The sequence below is a fragment of the Panicum virgatum genome, chromosome 8K (genome assembly GCF_016808335.1).
Source record: "Panicum virgatum strain AP13 chromosome 8K, P.virgatum_v5, whole genome shotgun sequence".
NCBI classification, from domain to species: Eukaryota; Viridiplantae; Streptophyta; class Magnoliopsida; order Poales; family Poaceae; genus Panicum; species Panicum virgatum.
This window is the reverse complement of record NC_053143.1, coordinates 22,814,993-22,836,671: the sequence shown is the minus strand read 5'-3', so window position 1 is coordinate 22,836,671 and position 21,679 is coordinate 22,814,993.

Here is a 21,679-nt window from a genome sequence, read left to right as displayed (position 1 = left end):
CACGTATGCCTATATACAAGGAAAGCTAGAAGATTACGTAATCTACAAGGTCACACAATCAAATAGCATGGAAAATCAATCAAATACGAATCAAAAAAAGAGATGGAGTCTGAGATTTGTACGTGCTGCAATACTTGAGCACACACATACGTATTCCATCATGAGAAGAAAGCAAGGAGCGCTTGGTGCCCGGCGTTTGGACACAGGACAATGTCATCTTCAATTTCAAGCGCCATGCTGAACAAAGCACGACGATTCACCTCCGGCTCGTGATCACCGGCAAGGCGATGACAAAAATTCAGCATTTTTCATCTCCGGTTCATCTACTACGGCGGCAGTGCAGATAGGAAGCCCAAGCAAGAGTCCCGATCCAACTCGACTCGTACTCGTCGTGATCGGACGCGACTCCGGTTCGCATCAGTCACGATCCTAATTGCTCAGTTTGACGAAGGCCTGACGACCCAGAATCGGAATAGAAGACTCCGTTTTCATGTCCTATGGACCGGCCATGACAGTCTGAGTTCAAAGTGGAAAGGGATTAACTTCGATATTCAAATCCAAAGTAAGGCTTTTCAAATCTTGGATCGTACATCTGAACAGCATGCTCAAAAGATGTCCAGCTGCACCAAGAGAATTCAGCTAGTGCCTAAGCTATGGCTACTTCGACAACACAGCCACGGCGACACGACCCGTCGGCGGCTACTCCGACCTTGCCAACCTGCCGGCAACCATTACGCTCTCACGAGGAGGCTCGGCAACCTGCCTGCGACCACTTCAACTTCGCCAGTGTGCAGCGATAAAGCCCCAACATCACGCCACCAGAATTCATCTACAAGGAGGAAGTGATCAGCAGCATGTGTCGACGGCGGCTCCGGCTGCTACACGAAAGTTACGAACAAGGATCAAGACTTGCCACGGCTCTCGTCGGCCCTCGTCAACAACTCTTCTTGGTGTTCACCAAAATCCGGCCGCACCGATCGATCTCGGCGCCCGGCACGACTACAGTTCACGTCCCCGACGACCTCGGCAGCCACGTGCCCCGCACGGCCACGACAATCTGCAACCAGGCGCCTGCACATGCGCTTGCATGCAAACACATGTGTTGCCGGCCGTATGTGCACACATACTAACAAGAAGCTTGCAAACTACAGTGGCATACATGAACAATGATGTACGTGTGCCACCTCGTGACGAAGCAAGTTGCAGCATCTTCGTGCAAATGCCCAAGCTGTTACAAGACCCTGAAGCCTACCTAGGATGGAATATTCCTGCGGAACTGCTCCGCCCAGCATTGAGCAGCTGTCTAGACATCTGGATCGGCCCAACTCGTAGCCATGCATGGATCACTCACCCGCCGGCGAATACCGCAACTCTGCCATGGACACTTTCGGCAAGCCGCCGACGATTACTTCAACCTCGCGCCCGCTTCGCCGACACCTACTCAGGATCAACTACGACCAGTCGCACACCCAAGAGCCAATGGCCAGGTGAAACGCATCAACGGACTGATAATTGATGCCTAGAGAAAAGAATCTTCGATTCTACAATCAAGAAGGGAGACAAATAGCTGACAGAACTACAATGGTAATCCGGGGGCTACGCACTCAATCTAGCAAGGCTACTGGTCCGACACCCTTCTTCCTGGTATACGGCTCCGAAGCAATACCGCCGGCAGACATCATGTGGAAGTCACCTCGCCTGGAGATGTATGACTCAGTAGAAGCCGATAGAAGCCGCCAACTGGTAATAGACTCACTCGAGGAGATGAGATGCAATGCATTGCTACAATCCGCTCGATACCTTCAAAACATGCGAAGATATCACGATCGCAACATTCAGACAAGGTCTTTCAACGTAGGAGACATAGTCCTCTGCAGAATCCAAGATGCAACAGGCCTCTGCAGAATCCAAGATGCAACAGGCCTGCACAAACTCAATTCAAGATGGGAAGGACCTTTCATTGTCACTAAAGTCACAGGACCAGGATCCTGCCGACTAATCTACACAGACGGAATAGAAGTCCCCAACTCATGGAACATCGAGCATTTCAGGAAGTTCTATCCATAAGCTGTCAGAGACCTCCTCCCAAATTTCAAATATTCAATAAAGAAACATGGTCCTTCAGAGTTCAATTCAAATGCCCAAGACAGCTTCAGGAGTCGTAACTCCATCGGCTACCTCGAATACCAACCTTTCTTTGTTTAGTCAAAGTCAAAGGCACGACGAATCGAGTAGTCGAGGCTAAGGGCCATGAGCCTTGCCCTAGAGACAAGTTCTCTACCTTCTTTAGGAGTCGTAACTCCATCGGCAACCTCGAATACCAACCTTTCTTTGTCCACTAAAAGTCAAAGGCACGACGAATCGAGTAGTCGGGGCTAAGGGCCATGAGCCTTATGGGCCTAGAGACAAGTTCTCTACCCTCTTCAGGAGTCGTAACTGCATCGACTACCTCGAATACCAACCTTTCTTTGTTCACTCAAAAGTCAAAGGCACGGCGAATCGAGTAGTCGGGGCAAAGGGCCATGAGCTTTGCGGCTCTAGAGACAAGTTCTCTACCCTCTTCAGGAGTCGTAACTCCATCGGCTACCTCGAATACCAACCTTTTTTTGTTCACTCAAAGTCAAAGGCACGGCGAATCGAGTAGTCAGGGCTAAGGGCCATGAGCCTTGCGGCCCTAGAGACAAGTTCTCTACCCTCTTCAAGAGTCGTAACTCCATCGGCTACCTCGAGTACCAACCTTTCTTTGTTCACTCAAAGTCAAAGGCACGACGAATTGAGTAGTCGATGCTAAGGGCCATGAGCCTTGCGGCCCAAGAGACAAGTTCTCTACCCTCTTCAGGAGTCTTAACTCCATTGGCTACCTCGAATACCAACCTTTCTTTGTTCACTCAAAGTCAAAGGCACGGCAAATCGAATAGTCGGTGCTAAGGGCCACGAGCCTTGCGGCCCTAGAGACAAGTTCTCTACCCTCTTCAGGAGTCGTCACTCCATCGGCTACCTTGAATACCTATCTTTCTTCGTTCACTCAAATTCAAAGGCACGGATAATCGAGTAGTCAGGGCTAAGGGCCATGAGCCTTGCGGCCCTAGAGACAAGTTCTCTACCCTCTTCAAGAGTATCCATCGGCTACCTCGAATACCAACCTTTCTTTGTTCACTCAAAGTCAAAGGCACGACGAATCGAGTAGTCAGGGCTAAGGGTCATGAGCATTGCGGCCCTAGAGACAAGTTCTCTACCCTCTTCAGGAGTCGTAACTCCATCGGCTACCTCGAATACCAACCTTTCTTTGTTCACTCAAAGTCAAAGGCACGGAGAATCGAGTAGTCGGGGCTAAGGGCCATGAGCCTCGCGGCCCTAGAGACAAGTTCTCTACCCTCTTCAAGAGTATCCATCGGCTACCTCAAATACCGATCTTTCTTTGTAAACTCAAAGTCAAAGGCGCGACAAATCGAGTAGTCGGGGCTAAGGGCCATGAGCCTCACGGCCCTAGACACAAGTTCTCTACCCTCTTCAGGAGTCGTAACTCCATCGGCTACCTCGAATACCAACTTTTTTTTGTTCACTCAAAGTCAAAGGCACGGAGAATCGAGTAGTCGGGGCTAAGGGCCATGAGCCTTGCGGCCCTAGAGACAAGTTCTCTACCCTCTTCAAGGGGATCCATCGGCTACCTCAAATACCAATCTTTCTTTGTTAACTCAAAGTCAAAAGCGCGGCAAATCGAGTAGTCGGGGCTAAGGGCCATGAGCCTTGCGGCCCTAGAGACAAGTTCTCTACCCTCTTCAGGAGTCGTAACTCCATCGGCTACCTCGATTACCAACCTTTCTTTGTTCTCTCAAACTCAAAGGCATGGCAAATCGAGTAGTCGGGGCTAAGGGCCATGAGCCTCACGGCCCTAGACACAAGTTCTCTACCCTCTTCAGGAGTCGTAACTCCATCGGCTACCTCGAATACCAACTTTTTTTTGTTCACTCAAAGTCAAAGGCACGGAGAATCGAGTAGTCGGGGCTAAGGGCCATGAGCCTTGCGGCCCTAGAGACAAGTTCTCTACCCTCTTCAGGAGTCGTAACTCCATCGGCTACCTCGAATACCAACCTTTCTTTGTTCTCTCAAAGTCAAAGGCATGGCAAATCGAGTAGTCGGGGCTAAGGGCCATGAGCCTTGTGGACCTAGAAACAAGTTCTCTACCCTCTTCAGGAGTCGTAACTTCATCGGCTACCTCGAATACCAACCTTTCTTTGTTCACTCAAAGTCAAATGCACGACGAATCTAGTAGTCGGGGCTAAGGGTCATGAGCCTTGCGGCCCTAGAGACAAGTTCTCTACCCTCTTCAGGAGTCGTCACTCCATCGGCTACCTTGAATACCTATCTTTCTTTGTTCACTCAAATTCAAAGGCACGGATAATCGAGTAGTCGGGGCTAAGGGCCATGAGCCTTGCGGCCCTAGAGATAAGTTCTCTACCCTCTTCAAGAGTATCCATCGGCTACCTCGAATACCAACCTTTCTTTGTTCACTCAAAGTCAAAGGCACGACGAATCGAGGAAGTCAGGGCTAAGGGTCATGAGCATTGCGGCCCTAGAGACAAGTTCTCTACCCTCTTCAGGAGTCATAACTCCATCGGCTACCTCGAATACCAACCTTTCTTTGTTCACTCAAAGTCAAAGGCACGGAGAATCGAGTAGTCGGGGCTAAGGGCCATGAGCCTTGCGGCCCTAGAGACAAGTTCTCTACCCTCTTCAAGAGTATCCATCGGCTACCTCAAATACCGATCTTTCTTTGTAAACTCAAAGTCAAAGGCGCAGCAAATCGAGTAGTCGGGGCTAAGGGCCATGAGCCTCGCGGCCCTAGACACAAGTTCTCTACCCTCTTCAGGAGTCGTAACTCCATCGGCTGCCTCGAATACCAACTTTTTTTTGTTCACTCAAAGTCAAAGGCACGGAGAATCAAGTAGTCGGGGCTAAGGACCATGAGCCTTGCGGCCCTAGAGACAAGTTCTCTACCCTCTTCAAGGGGATCCATCGGCTACCTAAAATACCAATCTTTCTTTGTTAACTCAAAGTCAAAGGCGCGGCAAATCGAGTAGTCGGGGCTAAGGGCCATGAGCCTTGCGGCCCTAGAGACAAGTTCTCTACCCTCTTCAGGAGTTGTAACTCCATCGGCTACCTCGAATACCAACCTTTCTTTGTTCTCTCAAAGTCAAAGGCATGGCAAATCGAGTAGTCGGGGCTAAGGGCCATGAGCCTTGTGGACCTAGAAACAAGTTCTCTACCCTCTTCAGGAGTCGTAACTTCATCGGCTACCTCGAATACCAACCTTTCTTTGTTCACTCAAAGTCAAATGCACGACGAATCTAGTAGTCGGGGCTAAGGGCCATGAGCCTTGCGGCCCTAGAGACAAGTTCTCTACCCTGTTCAGGAGTCGTAACTCCATCGGCTAACTCGAATACCAACCTTTCATTGTTCACTCAAAGTCAAAGGCGCGGCGAATCGAGTAGTCAGGGCTAAGGGCCATGAGCCTTGCGGCCCCTAGAGACAAGTTCTCTACCGTCTTCAGGAGTCGTAACTCCATCGGCTACCTCGAATAACAAACTTTCTTTGTTCACTAAAAGTCAAAGGCACGACGAATCGAGTAGTCGGGGCTAAGGGCCATGAGCCTTATGGCCCTAGAGACAAGTTCTCTACCCTCTTCAGGAGTCGTAACTGCATCGGCTACCTCGAATACCAACCTTTCTTTGTTCTCTCAAAGTCAAAGGCATGGCAAATCGAGTAGTTGGGGCTAAGGGCCATGAGCCTTGCGGCCCAAGAGACAAGTTCTCTACCCTCTTCAGGAGTCTTAACTCCATTGGCTACCTCGAATACCAACCTTTCTTTGTTCACTCAAAGTCAAAGGCACGGCAAATCGAATAGTCGGTGCTAAGGGCCACGAGCCTTGCGGCCCTAGAGACAAGTTCTCTACCCTCTTCAGGAGTCGTCACTCCATCGGCTACCTTGAATACCTATCTTTCTTCGTTCACTCAAATTCAAAGGCACGGATAATCGAGTAGTCAGGGCTAAGGGCCATGAGCCTTGCGGCCCTAGAGACAAGTTCTCTACCCTCTTCAAGAGTATCCATCGGCTACCTCGAATACCAACCTTTCTTTGTTCACTCAAAGTCAAAGGCACGACGAATCGAGTAGTCAGGGCTAAGGGTCATGAGCATTGCGGCCCTAGAGACAAGTTCTCTACCCTCTTCAGGAGTCGTAACTCCATCGGCTACCTCGAATACCAACCTTTCTTTGTTCACTCAAAGTCAAAGGCACGGAGAATCGAGTAGTCGGGGCTAAGGGCCATGAGCCTTGCGGCCCTAGAGACAAGTTCTCTACCCTCTTCAAGAGTATCCATCGGCTACCTCAAATACCGATCTTTCTTTGTAAACTCAAAGTCAAAGGCGCGACAAATCGAGTAGTCGGGGCTAAGGGCCATGAGCCTCACGGCCCTAGACACAAGTTCTCTACCCTCTTCAGGAGTCGTAACTCCATCGGCTACCTCGAATACCAACTTTTTTTTGTTCACTCAAAGTCAAAGGCACGGAGAATCGAGTAGTCGGGGCTAAGGGCCATGAGCCTTGCGGCCCTAGAGACAAGTTCTCTACCCTCTTCAAGGGGATCCATCGGCTACCTCAAATACCAATCTTTCTTTGTTAACTCAAAGTCAAAAGCGCGGCAAATCGAGTAGTCGGGGCTAAGGGCCATGAGCCTTGCGGCCCTAGAGACAAGTTCTCTACCCTCTTCAGGAGTCGTAACTCCATCGGCTACCTCGATTACCAACCTTTCTTTGTTCTCTCAAACTCAAAGGCATGGCAAATCGAGTAGTCGGGGCTAAGGGCCATGAGCCTCACGGCCCTAGACACAAGTTCTCTACCCTCTTCAGGAGTCGTAACTCCATCGGCTACCTCGAATACCAACTTTTTTTTGTTCACTCAAAGTCAAAGGCACGGAGAATCGAGTAGTCGGGGCTAAGGGCCATGAGCCTTGCGGCCCTAGAGACAAGTTCTCTACCCTCTTCAGGAGTCGTAACTCCATCGGCTACCTCGAATACCAACCTTTCTTTGTTCTCTCAAAGTCAAAGGCATGGCAAATCGAGTAGTCGGGGCTAAGGGCCATGAGCCTTGTGGACCTAGAAACAAGTTCTCTACCCTCTTCAGGAGTCGTAACTTCATCGGCTACCTCGAATACCAACCTTTCTTTGTTCACTCAAAGTCAAATGCACGACGAATCTAGTAGTCGGGGCTAAGGGTCATGAGCCTTGCGGCCCTAGAGACAAGTTCTCTACCCTCTTCAGGAGTCGTCACTCCATCGGCTACCTTGAATACCTATCTTTCTTTGTTCACTCAAATTCAAAGGCACGGATAATCGAGTAGTCGGGGCTAAGGGCCATGAGCCTTTCGGCCCTAGAGATAAGTTCTCTACCCTCTTCAAGAGTATCCATCGGCTACCTCGAATACCAACCTTTCTTTGTTCACTCAAAGTCAAAGGCACGACGAATCGAGTAGTCAGGGCTAAGGATCATGAGCATTGCGGCCCTAGAGACAAGTTCTCTACCCTCTTCAGGAGTCATAACTCCATCGGCTACCTCGAATACCAACCTTTCTTTGTTCACTCAAAGTCAAAGGCACGGAGAATCGAGTAGTCGGGGCTAAGGGCCATGAGCCTTGCGGCCCTAGAGACAAGTTCTCTACCCTCTTCAAGAGTATCCATCGGCTACCTCAAATACCGATCTTTCTTTGTAAACTCAAAGTCAAAGGCGCGGCAAATCGAGTAGTCGGGGCTAAGGGCCATGAGCCTCGCGGCCCTAGACACAAGTTCTCTACCCTCTTCAGGAGTCGTAACTCCATCGGCTGCCTCGAATACCAACTTTTTTTTGTTCACTCAAAGTCAAAGGCACGGAGAATCAAGTAGTCGGGGCTAAGGACCATGAGCCTTGCGGCCCTAGAGACAAGTTCTCTACCCTCTTCAAGGGGATCCATCGGCTACCTAAAATACCAATCTTTCTTTGTTAACTCAAAGTCAAAGGCGCGGCAAATCGAGTAGTCGGGGCTAAGGGCCATGAGCCTTGCGGCCCTAGAGACAAGTTCTCTACCCTCTTCAGGAGTTGTAACTCCATCGGCTACCTCGAATACCAACCTTTCTTTGTTCTCTCAAAGTCAAAGGCATGGCAAATCGAGTAGTCGGGGCTAAGGGCCATGAGCCTTGTGGACCTAGAAACAAGTTCTCTACCCTCTTCAGGAGTCGTAACTTCATCGGCTACCTCGAATACCAACCTTTCTTTGTTCACTCAAAGTCAAATGCACGACGAATCTAGTAGTCGGGGCTAAGGGCCATGAGCCTTGCGGCCCTAGAGACAAGTTCTCTACCCTGTTCAGGAGTCGTAACTCCATCGGCTAACTCGAATACCAACCTTTCATTGTTCACTCAAAGTCAAAGGCGCGGCGAATCGAGTAGTCAGGGCTAAGGGCCATGAGCCTTGCGGCCCCTAGAGACAAGTTCTCTACCGTCTTCAGGAGTCGTAACTCCATCGGCTACCTCGAATAACAAACTTTCTTTGTTCACTAAAAGTCAAAGGCACGACGAATCGAGTAGTCGGGGCTAAGGGCCATGAGCCTTATGGCCCTAGAGACAAGTTCTCTACCCTCTTCAGGAGTCGTAACTGCATCGGCTACCTCGAATACCAACCTTTCTTTGTTCTCTCAAAGTCAAAGGCATGGCAAATCGAGTAGTTGGGGCTAAGGGCCATGAGCCTTGTGGACCTAGAAACAAGTTCTCTACCCTCTTCAGGAGTCGTAACTTCATGGGCTACCTCGAATACCAACCTTTCTTTGTTCACTCAAAGTCAAATGCACGACGAATCTAGTAGTCGGAGCTAAGGGCCATGAGCCTTGCGGCCCTAGAGACAAGTTCTCTACCCTCTTCAGGAGTCGTAACTCCATCGGCTACCTCGAATACCAACCTTTCTTTGTTCACTCAAAGTCAAATGCACGACGAATCTAGTAGTCGGGGCTAAGGGTCATGAGCCTTGCGGCCCTAGAGACAAGTTCTCTACCCTCTTCAGGAGTCGTCACTCCATCGGCTACCTTGAATACCTATCTTTCTTTGTTCACTCAAATTCAAAGGCACGGATAATCGAGTAGTCGGGGCTAAGGGCCATGAGCCTTGCGGCCCTAGAGATAAGTTCTCTACCCTCTTCAAGAGTATCCATCGGCTACCTCGAATACCAACCTTTCTTTGTTCACTCAAAGTCAAAGGCACGACGAATCGAGTAGTCAGGGCTAAGGGTCATGAGCATTGCGGCCCTAGAGACAAGTTCTCTACCCTCTTCAGGAGTCATAACTCCATCGGCTACCTCGAATACCAACCTTTCTTTGTTCACTCAAAGTCAAAGGCACGGAGAATCGAGTAGTCGGGGCTAAGGGCCATGAGCCTTGCGGCCCTAGAGACAAGTTCTCTACCCTCTTCAAGAGTATCCATCGGCTACCTCAAATACCGATCTTTCTTTGTAAACTCAAAGTCAAAGGCGCGGCAAATCGAGTAGTCGGGGCTAAGGGCCATGAGCCTCGCGGCCCTAGACACAAGTTCTCTACCCTCTTCAGGAGTCGTAACTCCATCGGCTGCCTCGAATACCAACTTTTTTTGTTCACTCAAAGTCAAAGGCACGGAGAATCAAGTAGTCGGGGCTAAGGACCATGAGCCTTGCGGCCCTAGAGACAAGTTCTCTACCCTCTTCAAGGGGATCCATCGGCTACCTAAAATACCAATCTTTCTTTGTTAACTCAAAGTCAAAGGCGCGGCAAATCGAGTAGTCGGGGCTAAGGGCCATGAGCCTTGCGGCCCTAGAGACAAGTTCTCTACCCTCTTCAGGAGTTGTAACTCCATCGGCTACCTCGAATACCAACCTTTCTTTGTTCTCTCAAAGTCAAAGGCATGGCAAATCGAGTAGTCGGGGCTAAGGGCCATGAGCCTTGTGGACCTAGAAACAAGTTCTCTACCCTCTTCAGGAGTCGTAACTTCATCGGCTACCTCGAATACCAACCTTTCTTTGTTCACTCAAAGTCAAATGCACGACGAATCTAGTAGTCGGGGCTAAGGGCCATGAGCCTTGCGGCCCTAGAGACAAGTTCTCTACCCTGTTCAGGAGTCGTAACTCCATCGGCTAACTCGAATACCAACCTTTCATTGTTCACTCAAAGTCAAAGGCGCGGCGAATCGAGTAGTCAGGGCTAAGGGCCATGAGCCTTGCGGCCCCTAAAGACAAGTTCTCTACCGTCTTCAGGAGTCGTAACTCCATCGGCTACCTCGAATAACAAACTTTCTTTGTTCACTAAAAGTCAAAGGCACGACGAATCGAGTAGTCGGGGCTAAGGGCCATGAGCCTTATGGCCCTAGAGACAAGTTCTCTACCCTCTTCAGGAGTCGTAACTGCATCGGCTACCTCGAATACCAACCTTTCTTTGTTCTCTCAAATTCAAAGGCATGGCAAATCGAGTAGTTGGGGCTAAGGGCCATGAGCCTTGTGGACCTAGAAACAAGTTCTCTACCCTCTTCAGGAGTCGTAACTTCATGGGCTACCTCGAATACCAACCTTTCTTTGTTCACTCAAAGTCAAATGCACGACGAATCTAGTAGTCGGAGCTAAGGGCCATGAGCCTTGCGGCCCTAGAGACAAGTTCTCTACCCTCTTCAGGAGTTGTAACTCCATCGGCTACCTCGAATACCAACCTTTCTTTGTTCTCTCAAAGTCAAAGGCATGGCAAATCGAGTAGTCGGGGCTAAGGGCCATGAGCCTTGTGGACCTAGAAACAAGTTCTCTACCCTCTTCAGGAGTCGTAACTTCATCGGCTACCTCGAATACCAACATTTCTTTGTTCACTCAAAGTCAAATGCACGACGAATCTAGTAGTCGGGGCTAAGGGCCATGAGCCTTGCGGCCCTAGAGACAAGTTCTCTACCCTGTTCAGGAGTCGTAACTCCATCGGCTAACTCGAATACCAACCTTTCATTGTTCACTCAAAGTCAAAGGCGCGGCGAATCGAGTAGTCAGGGCTAAGGGCCATGAGCCTTGCGGCCCCTAAAGACAAGTTCTCTACCGTCTTCAGGAGTCGTAACTCCATCGGCTACCTCGAATAACAAACTTTCTTTGTTCACTAAAAGTCAAAGGCACGACGAATCGAGTAGTCGGGGCTAAGGGCCATGAGCCTTATGGCCCTAGAGACAAGTTCTCTACCCTCTTCAGGAGTCGTAACTGCATCGGCTACCTCGAATACCAACCTTTCTTTGTTCTCTCAAATTCAAAGGCATGGCAAATCGAGTAGTTGGGGCTAAGGGCCATGAGCCTTGTGGACCTAGAAACAAGTTCTCTACCCTCTTCAGGAGTCGTAACTTCATGGGCTACCTCGAATACCAACCTTTCTTTGTTCACTCAAAGTCAAATGCACGACGAATCTAGTAGTCGGAGCTAAGGGCCATGAGCCTTGCGGCCCTAGAGACAAGTTCTCTACCCTCTTCAGGAGTTGTAACTCCATCGGCTACCTCGAATACCAACCTTTCTTTGTTCTCTCAAAGTCAAAGGCATGGCAAATCGAGTAGTCGGGGCTAAGGGCCATGAGCCTTGTGGACCTAGAAACAAGTTCTCTACCCTCTTCAGGAGTCGTAACTTCATCGGCTACCTCGAATACCAACCTTTCTTTGTTCACTCAAAGTCAAATGCACGACGAATCTAGTAGTCGGGGCTAAGGGCCATGAGCCTTGCGGCCCTAGAGACAAGTTCTCTACCCTGTTCAGGAGTCGTAACTCCATCGGCTAACTCGAATACCAACCTTTCATTGTTCACTCAAAGTCAAAGGCGCGGCGAATCGAGTAGTCAGGGCTAAGGGCCATGAGCCTTGCGGCCCCTAAAGACAAGTTCTCTACCGTCTTCAGGAGTCGTAACTCCATCGGCTACCTCGAATAACAAACTTTCTTTGTTCACTAAAAGTCAAAGGCACGACGAATCGAGTAGTCGGGGCTAAGGGCCATGAGCCTTATGGCCCTAGAGACAAGTTCTCTACCCTCTTCAGGAGTCGTAACTGCATCGGCTACCTCGAATACCAACCTTTCTTTGTTCTCTCAAATTCAAAGGCATGGCAAATCGAGTAGTTGGGGCTAAGGGCCATGAGCCTTGTGGACCTAGAAACAAGTTCTCTACCCTCTTCAGGAGTCGTAACTTCATGGGCTACCTCGAATACCAACCTTTCTTTGTTCACTCAAAGTCAAATGCACGACGAATCTAGTAGTCGGAGCTAAGGGCCATGAGCCTTGCGGCCCTAGAGACAAGTTCTCTACCCTCTTCAGGAGTCGTAACTCCATCGGCTACCTCGAATACCAACCTTTCTTTGTTCACTCAAAGTCAAATGCACGACGAATCTAGTAGTCGGGGCTAAGGGTCATGAGCCTTGCGGCCCTAGAGACAAGTTCTCTACCCTCTTCAGGAGTCGTCACTCCATCGGCTACCTTGAATACCTATCTTTCTTTGTTCACTCAAATTCAAAGGCACGGATAATCGAGTAGTCGGGGCTAAGGGCCATGAGCCTTGCGGCCCTAGAGATAAGTTCTCTACCCTCTTCAAGAGTATCCATCGGCTACCTCGAATACCAACCTTTCTTTGTTCACTCAAAGTCAAAGGCACGACGAATCGAGTAGTCAGGGCTAAGGGTCATGAGCATTGCGGCCCTAGAGACAAGTTCTCTACCCTCTTCAGGAGTCATAACTCCATCGGCTACCTCGAATACCAACCTTTCTTTGTTCACTCAAAGTCAAAGGCACGGAGAATCGAGTAGTCGGGGCTAAGGGCCATGAGCCTTGCGGCCCTAGAGACAAGTTCTCTACCCTCTTCAAGAGTATCCATCGGCTACCTCAAATACCGATCTTTCTTTGTAAACTCAAAGTCAAAGGCGCGGCAAATCGAGTAGTCGGGGCTAAGGGCCATGAGCCTCGCGGCCCTAGACACAAGTTCTCTACCCTCTTCAGGAGTCGTAACTCCATCGGCTGCCTCGAATACCAACTTTTTTTTGTTCACTCAAAGTCAAAGGCACGGAGAATCAAGTAGTCGGGGCTAAGGACCATGAGCCTTGCGGCCCTAGAGACAAGTTCTCTACCCTCTTCAAGGGGATCCATCGGCTACCTAAAATACCAATCTTTCTTTGTTAACTCAAAGTCAAAGGCGCGGCAAATCGAGTAGTCGGGGCTAAGGGCCATGAGCCTTGCGGCCCTAGAGACAAGTTCTCTACCCTCTTCAGGAGTTGTAACTCCATCGGCTACCTCGAATACCAACCTTTCTTTGTTCTCTCAAAGTCAAAGGCATGGCAAATCGAGTAGTCGGGGCTAAGGGCCATGAGCCTTGTGGACCTAGAAACAAGTTCTCTACCCTCTTCAGGAGTCGTAACTTCATCGGCTACCTCGAATACCAACCTTTCTTTGTTCACTCAAAGTCAAATGCACGACGAATCTAGTAGTCGGGGCTAATGGCCATGAGCCTTGCGGCCCTAGAGACAAGTTCTCTACCCTGTTCAGGAGTCGTAACTCCATCGGCTAACTCGAATACCAACCTTTCATTGTTCACTCAAAGTCAAAGGCGCGGCGAATCGAGTAGTCAGGGCTAAGGGCCATGAGCCTTGCGACCCCTAGAGACAAGTTCTCTACCGTCTTCAGGAGTCGTAACTCCATCGGCTACCTCGAATAACAAACTTTCTTTGTTCACTAAAAGTCAAAGGCACGACGAATCGAGTAGTCGGGGCTAAGGGCCATGAGCCTTATGGCCCTAGAGACAAGTTCTCTACCCTCTTCAGGAGTCGTAACTGCATCGGCTACCTCGAATACCAACCTTTCTTTGTTCTCTCAAAGTCAAAGGCATGGCAAATCGAGTAGTTGGGGCTAAGGGCCATGAGCCTTGTGGACCTAGAAACAAGTTCTCTACCCTCTTCAGGAGTCTTAACTTCATGGGCTACCTCGAATACCAACCTTTCTTTGTTCACTCAAAGTCAAATGCACGACGAATCTAGTAGTCGGAGCTAAGGGCCATGAGCCTTGCGGCCCTAGAGACAAGTTCTCTACCCTCTTCAGGAGTCGTAACTCCATCGGCTACCTCGAATACCAACCTTTCTTTGTTCACTCAAAGTCAAATGCACGACGAATCTAGTAGTCGGGGCTAAGGGTCATGAGCCTTGCGGCCCTAGAGACAAGTTCTCTACCCTCTTCAGGAGTCGTCACTCCATCGGCTACCTTGAATACCTATCTTTCTTTGTTCACTCAAATTCAAAGGCACGGATAATCGAGTAGTCGGGGCTAAGGGCCATGAGCCTTGTGGCCCTAGAGATAAGTTCTCTACCCTCTTCAAGAGTATCCATCGGCTACCTCGAATACCAACCTTTCTTTGTTCACTCAAAGTCAAAGGCACGACGAATCGAGTAGTCAGGGCTAAGGGTCATGAGCATTGCGGCCCTAGAGACAAGTTCTCTACCCTCTTCAGGAGTCATAACTCCATCGGCTACCTCGAATACCAACCTTTCTTTGTTCACTCAAAGTCAAAGGCACGGAGAATCGAGTAGTCGGGGCTAAGGGCCATGAGCCTTGCGGCCCTAGAGACAAGTTCTCTACCCTCTTCAAGAGTATCCATCGGCTACCTCAAATACCGATCTTTCTTTGTAAACTCAAAGTCAAAGGCGCGGCAAATCGAGTAGTCGGGGCTAAGGGCCATGAGCCTCGCGGCCCTAGACACAAGTTCTCTACCCTCTTCAGGAGTCGTAACTCCATCGGCTGCCTCGAATACCAACTTTTTTTTGTTCACTCAAAGTCAAAGGCACGGAGAATCAAGTAGTCGGGGCTAAGGACCATGAGCCTTGCGGCCCTAGAGACAAGTTCTCTACCCTCTTCAAGGGGATCCATTGGCTACCTAAAATACCAATCTTTCTTTGTTAACTCAAAGTCAAAGGCGCGGCAAATCGAGTAGTCGGGGCTAAGGGCCATGAGCCTTGCGGCCCTAGAGACAAGTTCTCTACCCTCTTCAGGAGTTGTAACTCCATCGGCTACCTCGAATACCAACCTTTCTTTGTTCTCTCAAAGTCAAAGGCATGGCAAATCGAGTAGTCGGGGCTAAGGGCCATGAGCCTTGTGGACCTAGAAACAAGTTCTCTACCCTCTTCAGGAGTCGTAACTTCATCGGCTACCTCGAATACCAACCTTTCTTTGTTCACTCAAAGTCAAATGCACGACGAATCTAGTAGTCGGGGCTAATGGCCATGAGCCTTGCGGCCCTAGAGACAAGTTCTCTACCCTATTCAGGAGTCGTAACTCCATCGGCTAACTCGAATACCAACCTTTCATTGTTCACTCAAAGTCAAAGGCACGGCGAATCGAGTAGTCAGGGCTAAGGGCCATGAGCCTTGCGGCCCCTAGAGACAAGTTCTCTACCGTCTTCAGGAGTCGTAACTCCATCGGCTACCTCGAATAACAAACTTTCTTTGTTCACTAAAAGTCAAAGGCACGACGAATCGAGTAGTCGGGGCTAAGGGCCATGAGCCTTATGGCCCTAGAGACAAGTTCTCTACCCTCTTCAGGAGTCGTAACTGCATCGGCTACCTCGAATACCAACCTTTCTTTGTTCTCTCAAAGTCAAAGGCATGGCAAATCGAGTAGTTGGGGCTAAGGGCCATGAGCCTTGTGGACCTAGAAACAAGTTCTCTACCCTCTTCAGGAGTCGTAACTTCATGGGCTACCTCGAATACCAACCTTTCTTTGTTCACTCAAAGTCAAATGCACGACGAATCTAGTAGTCGGAGCTAAGGGCCATGAGCCTTGCGGCCCTAGAGACAAGTTCTCTACCCTCTTCAGGAGTCGTAACTCCATCGGCTAACTCGAATACCAACCTTTCATTGTTCACTCAAAGTCAAAGGCGCGGCGAATCGAGTAGTCAGGGCTAAGGGCCATGAGCCTTGCGGCCCCTAGAGACAAGTTCTCTACCGTCTTCAGGAGTCGTAACTCCATCGGCTACCTCGAATAACAAACTTTCTTTGTTCACTCAAAGTCAAAGGCACGGCGAATCGAGTAGTCGGGGCTAAGGGCGATGAGCCTTGCGGCCCTAGAGGCAAGTTCTCTACCCTCTTTAGGAGTCGTAACTCCATCGGCTACCTCGAATACCAACCTTTCTTTCTTCACTCAAAGTCAAAGGCGCGGCAAATCGAGTAGTCGGGGCTAAGGGCCATGAGCCTTGCTGTGACACCCTAGGTGTCTTCACAGTAGAAATGCATTTATTTTATGCGTCATGTGCTTAATTTGCTTGAGCAAGGGTCTTATTTTAAAATTATAAGGCTAATTGTGTAAATATGATTTAATGCAAGGACCTTCCTATAGTTTAATTTGAATAGGATGGACAAATATTCCTTTTGTGGAGGGTTTATTTGTAAAATTCAGTGTAATCATTACTTGGCAGGGAATTTTACTTTTCAGTCTGAATTTAAGGTGAATTTGCTTCGAAAAAGACAAAAGTCCATTAAATTTAAAATCCTTCCTATGTTTTCAAAATAACTCTTTAACCTTTGGTCAAATAAATTTTTGCACAACACCAAAGTTGTAGATCTTAAAAAGTTGAACAACTTTCATGTTGGGCACTTTTTCATTTACACCCTAGTTTAGGATTTATTTTTTTACAGTAGGACCCCTGAACTTTTCAGAAATTGCAAAAAGGTCCAGCTGCTGTCTTCCTCCTCTCTCCCTCTCTGCTTCGCTCTGCCGCCGGCGTAGAGCGGCACCGCCGCCGCCCAGGGAGGCCGCAGGCCACCTCCTGCTGCTCCACCGCCAAACGCAGCACCCCCGCAACCCCCTGGCCCCACTCCACCCCGCTCTGGAGCACTCCTCCCCTTGCCATGCCGCCCAGTCGAGCTTCGTGGCCGCCACCTCGCCGCCGCCGTGGCTAGCTCAGGGAAAATCCCGGCTTCCGCATCTCTCGCGCGCCTCAGCACCAGAGAGTCCCCACAACGCATTCCCCTCACTCATTAGCCACATCCCTGCCCAAACCCCCAGAACACTGCCGCCATCCACCCGCACGCCGGAGAGCTCGCTCACCATCGACCCACCACTCCAGACCTCCTCCGCCCATGCAAACCCCGCCAATAGCTCCGTCTCGCTCTCGCGCAGCTCCTTGGCCATTCCCCTTCCACCCTTGACCCCCGGAGCAACCTCCCCGCCGATCCCGTACGCCGACCGCCGCTGCTCACCGTCGACGAGCCTCCTCCGGCCGCCTCCTCCTGGACCTAGACCCTCTAGCAGGTAGCGCTTGACGCCCTGAAGCTTCCTAGCCCCTCCACCCTCACCGCCGGTGATCAGAGCCACCGGAATTGGCCGGTCAAACTCCACCCTTTGCTCTGACTCCGGCCAAGGGCCTTTCTGCAAGCATCTTTTTACTTCTAGGGGCCTAACTGCAAGTTTTAAATCCTTTTCCTTTTGTTTCTAGACTGAACTTTGAAAATGTCTATAAATTCGTAGAAAAATAAAAAATAAAAAATCCAAATGTTTTGGAATCTTTGTTACAAGACCTACAAGTTTTGTTACATACACATCTCAGTTTTGGTCTGCATATTAATCCAAGAAAAAGAATAAAATAAATAGGCTTTAATTGTTCTAGGAGTTGTACTCATTAACTTCATGTGATTTTTGGCCAGAGTGTGTCTTGCAGTGTTGCTAGTACCTGGTAAAAATTTGAACCCTTTTTGACATAATTAACTAGGTAAAAGTTTCAAGATTCCTAGATCTACTAGTTTTGCTAATGTATTTATGCTGGTAGAAATATTAAAGTTCTAAGTATGAAACTTTTTCCATGCATGCACGTCACTAAAGCCTTGCTGTTGCGCAAGTTTGAGAAATTTTAGATCTGTTTAACTATATCTTTGATTTAATGATTGTTAAGTAGGATTTAATTGTGACAAATAGTTTCCTTAATTAGAAAAATCTGAGAATATTTGTGAAACTCTACTTTGCTCATATGTTCATGTATGTAAAATTTAGGATCCAGAAATGTTATAGAACTCTCTGTACTAATTAGTTTTGCCATATGTGGTTTAATTTTGTTAAAAATATTACTTCTGTTTTATGCCTAGATAAATTCTAAAAAATTTATAGGACGTTCATATGTATATGAAGCCTGTTCTTCGAAATTTTGAGCTTCATAAGTGTTATAGTTTATTCTATAGAATTTAATCTTATTCTAGGTGTTGTCAGAGTAAATGTTTTATTCTGAATAATTGGCTTCATGAAATGGTATGAAATTTACAAGATAGATTGCTCTCTGTACTTCCTATTTGAAGTAATTTTTCTAAGTTTAAATACTGTTTGTGTACTGAGTTACTTATTTCTTAGCAAACCATGATTTATTTGCTATATGAACTAACTAAAACTTACTTTGTGAAGATAATCAAGTTGTCTTGTGAGGTCAATCATGTTGTTTTGTGTAGTAAGACATATTACATAACTACTCTATAAACGATTGCCCATATGTTATGTTATGTTTGCTAGTTGTTAGACTGCAACTTTATCACGAAGTGTGTGTAATTGTAATACCGTTTCTTGCATGACATATAGATACAACTGTTTTAGCGGACGGGATGTACGAGCTGATCTCGGAGTCTGAAGGAGGTGATCAAGAAGCCCAGCTGAATGCCACTACACTGACTGAAGACCCGGACAAAAGTTCGGAAGAGCCCAAGGCTGAGTTACCTAGTGACTACCGCAAAGGCATGCCCCGGACATAAACCCAGTATTTCAAATTATGCATTTTATATACTACTTACTTGTGCATTTACAGTTCTTAGGATTTGAATTAAAACCCTAGATGCATGATCCTAGGAACCTATGTACTGAACACTAGATTTGAGTTTGAGTAATTGCTATGCTTATAGGACCGGTAAAAGTCGAGTGATTGCCTGTCACTCGCGAGCTTATAGGAGTTGATTGTTTACTTTCTGCAATCACTATAAGGACGTCGGACGAGGTCATGTTTGATATCATGACCTTGGGTGAGACCCCTCTGTGTTGATGCTGCTAAGGTCGCGGTGTGTGGTAGCGGTGGTTAAGTGTTTGAACGTACTAGCCACATGTCGTAAATATGGTACACGGTAAGCCTAGTAGCTGATCGGACCAGTGAGTGGATATACCTTTCACTCTCTCTTAGAGATAGGTTTTTATGTTTAAGTTGCGCAACACCACAGGTGTAGGGAGGAAGTTCGTGCCCTGTAGTCGGAGAGAGTGACCCTATCCACAAGCTGGAATGAAAGGTCAATGGTTGTTTGGGAACGACCCGACGGTGTTCCAAACATGTGCGTTAGGTTTACCTTGCAAGGATGGAAATCCGATTCAAATCGTCCATCTCTCGCGGATATTGAGACTGCTTGATCCCTTTGCCACACAGGGTAATAAGAGTAATAATATTATGATCAATCTTGATGTTTGACTAAAGTTCTACCATGGTTGATTAGAATTAGTTGCTCACATAGAATGGTTAATCAACTAGAATATTGCAAGCTAAAATGTGAAATTAAGTACCTACTCTTTATTGCTTTTCAGCCTTGCCATGCCGCCCAGTCGTAAGGGCCATGAGCCTTGTGGACCTAGAAACAAGTTCTCTACCCTCTTCAGGAGTCGTAACTTCATGGGCTACCTCGAATACCAACCTTTCTTTGTTCACTCAAAGTCAAATGCACGACGAATCTAGTAGTCGGAGCTAAGGGCCATGAGCCTTGCGGCCCTAGAGACAAGTTCTCTACCCTCTTCAGGAGTCGTAACTCCATCGGCTACCTCGAATACCAACCTTTCTTTGTTCACTCAAAGTCAAATGCACGACGAATCTAGTAGTCGGGGCTAAGGGTCATGAGCCTTGCGGCCCTAGAGACAAGTTCTCTACCCTCTTCAGGAGTCGTCACTCCATCGGCTACCTTGAATACCTATCTTTCTTTGTTCACTCAAATTCAAAGGCACGGATAATCGAGTAGTCGGGGCTAAGGGCCATGAGCCTTGCGGCCCTAGAGATAAGTTCTCTACCCTCTTCAAGAGTATCCATCGGCTACCTCGAATACCAACCTTTCTTTGTTCACTCAAAGTCAAAGGCACGACGAATCGAGTAGTCAGGGCTAAGGGTCATGAGCATTGCGGCCCTAGAGACAAGTTCTCTACCCTCTTCAGGAGTCATAACTCCATCGGCTACCTCGAATACCAACCTTTCTTTGTTCACTCAAAGTCAAAGGCACGGAGAATCGAGTAGTCGGGGCTAAGGGCCATGAGCCTTGCGGCCCTAGAGACAAGTTCTCTACCCTCTTCAAGAGTATCCATCGGCTACCTCAAATACCGATCTTTCTTTGTAAACTCAAAGTCAAAGGCGCGGCAAATCGAGTAGTCGGGGCTAAGGGCCATGAGCCTCGCGGCCCTAGACACAAGTTCTCTACCCTCTTCAGGAGTCGTAACTCCATCGGCTGCCTCGAATACCAACTTTTTTTTGTTCACTCAAAGTCAAAGCCACGGAGAATCAAGTAGTCGGGGCTAAGGACCATGAGCCTTGCGGCCCTAGAGACAAGTTCTCTACCCTCTTCAAGGGGATCCATCGGCTACCTAAAATACCAATCTTTCTTTGTTAACTCAAAGTCAAAGGCGCGGCAAATCGAGTAGTCGGGGCTAAGGGCCATGAGCCTTGCGGCCCTAGAGACAAGTTCTCTACCCTCTTCAGGAGTTGTAACTCCATCGGCTACCTCGAATACCAACCTTTCTTTGTTCTCTCAAAGTCAAAGGCATGGCAAATCGAGTAGTCGGGGCTAAGGGCCATGAGCCTTGTGGACCTAGAAACAAGTTCTCTACCCTCTTCAGGAGTCGTAACTTCATCGGCTACCTCGAATACCAACCTTTCTTTGTTCACTCAAAGTCAAATGCACGACGAATCTAGTAGTCGGGGCTAATGGCCATGAGCCTTGCGGCCCTAGAGACAAGTTCTCTACCCTGTTCAGGAGTCGTAACTCCATCGGCTAACTCGAATACCAACCTTTCATTGTTCACTCAAAGTCAAAGGCGCGGCGAATTGAGTAGTCAGGGCTAAGGGCCATGAGCCTTGCGGCCCCTAGAGACAAGTTCTCTACCGTCTTCAGGAGTCGTAACTCCATCGGCTACCTCGAATAACAAACTTTCTTTGTTCACTAAAAGTCAAAGGCACGACGAATCGAGTAGTCGGGGCTAAGGGCCATGAGCCTTATGGCCCTAGAGACAAGTTCTCTACCCTCTTCAGGAGTCGTAACTGCATCGGCTACCTCGAATACCAACCTTTCTTTGTTCTCTCAAAGTCAAAGGCATGGCAAATCGAGTAGTTGGGGCTAAGGGCCATGAGCCTTGTGGACCTAGAAACAAGTTCTCTACCCTCTTCAGGAGTCATAACTTCATGGGCTACCTCGAATACCAACCTTTCTTTGTTCACTCAAAGTCAAATGCACGACGAATCTAGTAGTCGGAGCTAAGGGCCATGAGCCTTGCGGCCCTAGAGACAAGTTCTCTACCCTCTTCAGGAGTCGTAACTCCATCGGCTACCTCGAATACCAACCTTTCTTTGTTCACTCAAAGTCAAATGCACGACGAATCTAGTAGTCGGGGCT